We start from the raw sequence: 3224 nt of genomic DNA, 5'->3' as shown, positions 1-3224 counted from the left end.
CTACAGCCAAAATGGGAGCCACTTATAAAAACAACAAATTCTAGCAATTTTTTTTCAAAAAACAAGCCTGAAACTCTTTCTAAAGACTGACATCTAGTGGAAGCCATAGGGACTGCAATCTGGGAGGTCTTCCTTTTATATTCCCATTCGCAGCCATTATAATCAGTGGTGAGCTGTAAAAAACAATTCTGGATGGATTGTCCTCGGGTTTTCGCCTGCCATATCAGTTCTGTTATACTCACAGACATTGGAAACTTCAGTGTGTTTTCTATCCAATACTACCAATTATATGCATATCCTAGGTTCTGGGCCTGAGTAAGAGGCAGTTTACTTTGGGCACCTCATTCATCCAAACTTCCGAATACTGCCCCCTAGCCCGGAGAAGTAAAATAAAGAAATAACTAAACACGTTTGGTGTTTGTCGAAAGGCATGTGGGAGACTCCCCAAACATTTGGAAGATGGTACTCTGGTCAAATGAGACTGAAATGTAGCTTTTTGGCCATCAAGGAAAACGCTATGTCTGGCAAAAACCCAACACACATGACCACAAGAACACCCCATCATCATGCTGTGGGGATGTTTTTTTATCGGCAGGGACTGGGACACTGGTCAGAATTGAAGGAATGATGGATCCCAGTGGCTAGATATGCCAAGCTTATAGAGACATACCCCAAGAGACTTGCAGCTGTAATTGCTGCAAAAGGTGGCTCTAAAAATAATTGACATTAGGAGGGAGAATAGTTATGCACGCTCAAGTTCAGTTTTTTTGTCTTATTTCTTGTTTGTTTCACAATAAAAAATATTTAGCATCTTCAAAGTTGTAGGCATGTTGTGTAAATCAAATGATACAAACCCCCCAAAAATCTATTATAATTCCAGGTTGTAAGGCAACAAAACTTTGGCAACAAAAATGCCAAGGGGGGTGAATACTTTCGCAAGCCGCTGTACAACGTGATGGTTGGGAGTAGGCTACAGGATTAAGGGGCATTTTCCGTTACATATTGTCACAGATCCTAAGGGGCTTTTATATAATTCAAAATGAATGAACAATAATAATCACTTTGTTTAAAAAGTAACGATATTTTGGAGATTTCGTTTTCATTTAACCTAGAGTGAGCGAGAAAAAGTTAAAAAAGCAGACATCACTTGCTTATATTCAGTCAAGAATATCATGGCATATTTGAACAAGTAATTCGTTATGGATCCATAACTAAATAAACATCAGAATTGTGAAATCAGAAATATTTTTATCATTATTTTATTAACGAAACATAGCATACAGTACATACTGTAGTAAACATGGGAAAGTGCCTAATTCCTTACATAAGGGAGACAGTATTAATGATGAACACCCGGAGGTTCACTGGTAAGCCACATTTGCCTTGGGATCCATCCCAGTTTGTATTCTGTGCCTACTCGTTGTGTCTCTCTTCGGTTACACATCTCCACCTGACTTTCCTCCAATGCTGCCTGACTAGGCTGCTAATGAGGAGTGACTCTCCGCCAATACCACCTGGCTCTGGTTGCCCGTATCTCTGCCCTCAGAGAATGTTTCTCTTTCTGATGGTCTGCCTTCAATGACTCAATCTCGGTCTTCAAAGTTTGAATCTCACCCATGAGCACCTTCATCAGATGAGAAGAATGGTACCGCCCTGAGCCCCCATCGATTACAGTGGCCTATGATAGAAACAGTAGATCAATTATGAATTTAAAGTGACTCCAATTCACAAATTCTGCGTACACATTAAGAATTTAGTTTAACTAACCCTTTGTCCACTGATCTCCACGGTTGGTTGTCGGCATGGTTGTAAGCTCTGCAAAAACACATTCACGTTTTTAGTACACAATTATTGATTTTATTATACAGTATGTCTACACATTGATAGGCTATATACACCTTCTCTTTTTTTAATAAAAAAACCTCTGAAACCAAAATACCTTTTAGTTTTGGTGATCCTCTCAGCTCTGGCTCATTTAAGTCCTCTGGTGGTTACAGTCCTAACCCTGGAACGGGTAGCACCATAGAAACAAGCTGGTTTGATGAAAACGATGTCCATTTCGTCTGTTCTCTTTGCTCGCAATGTGATTTTCTTTATTATTAACAGCTAGTTTTTGAATGGTAACTGTGTTAAGGGTGGAGTTTTGGGCCTGGCAAGGAAAGGAGTGCCTTTGTAATGGCCGTCGAAGGGAGTAGACCAAGGCGCAGCGTGTTGAGTGCTCATATTTGTATTTATTATACTGAAACACTATAAACAAAACAAGAAAACGACAGCCAGCAGTTCTGTCAGGTTAACATGAACTAAACAGAAAATAACCACCCACAAACACAATGAGAAAAACCCCTACTAAAATATGGTCTCTAATCAGAGGCAACAAGATTCAGCTGCCTCCAATTAGAGACCAACCCCAAACAATACCAACATAGAAATAGATACCCTAGAATAAACCTAGAAATAGAAGAACATAGAACATAACCCAAAAACCCCAAAACACACACCCCCTGCCACGCCCAGACCAAACTACAATAACAAATAACCCCTTTTACTGGTCAGGACGTGACAGCCTTTCAGGTTACAATAGGCTATAAGTATACAGCAGATTGCCGATTGTCCTCACTTTGATTATACTGTAGTACCATGATCAGGATCTCTATTCATTTAAGTGAGCAGATATGGGCTTTCTGGAGGAATTGAACATCTACTGGAGACATTTTAAAAATACTGGTAGACTTGGGGATTTTGGTCACAGACAGTGCTATTCGCAAACACTAACATCAGATGCCTGTTTAAAGCCGAACTCGAAAGCCCAGGAAAATGAACAGGTACAGTAGGCTACGATACTTTAACGTAGGCCTATTAATGTTAAAAATAATGCTTAAATAAATTGACTGCTGGTCTTTACTGTATGCTGCACATTTTCACATTTAAAAAAAAAAGGTCAGAACATTAACCATGTGTGTTCGCTTGTTTTGTACTGTTCTGTAGTTTCGACCTAATGAATCATCTGAAAAACAAAGAACTTCGCATCCTGCAGGCCCAGGCATGGATCAAAGCTGGAGATACATTCAATAATGTCATCACAGACGAATCAACCGTGGCCCTTGAGAAATTTGCTCAAAGAGAAACTGGTCAAGGCCATCAAGATGTTCGGCTTGAGAAATTGATGATACAACAAGGCAACAAATACATTAATCATCTCAGCAAGGTTTTACCTGTGGTCGTGG

The sequence above is a fragment of the Salmo salar genome, chromosome ssa11 (genome assembly GCF_905237065.1).
Source record: "Salmo salar chromosome ssa11, Ssal_v3.1, whole genome shotgun sequence".
Lineage (NCBI taxonomy): Eukaryota > Metazoa > Chordata > Actinopteri > Salmoniformes > Salmonidae > Salmo > Salmo salar.
Note: the sequence above shows the minus strand (reverse complement) of the source record.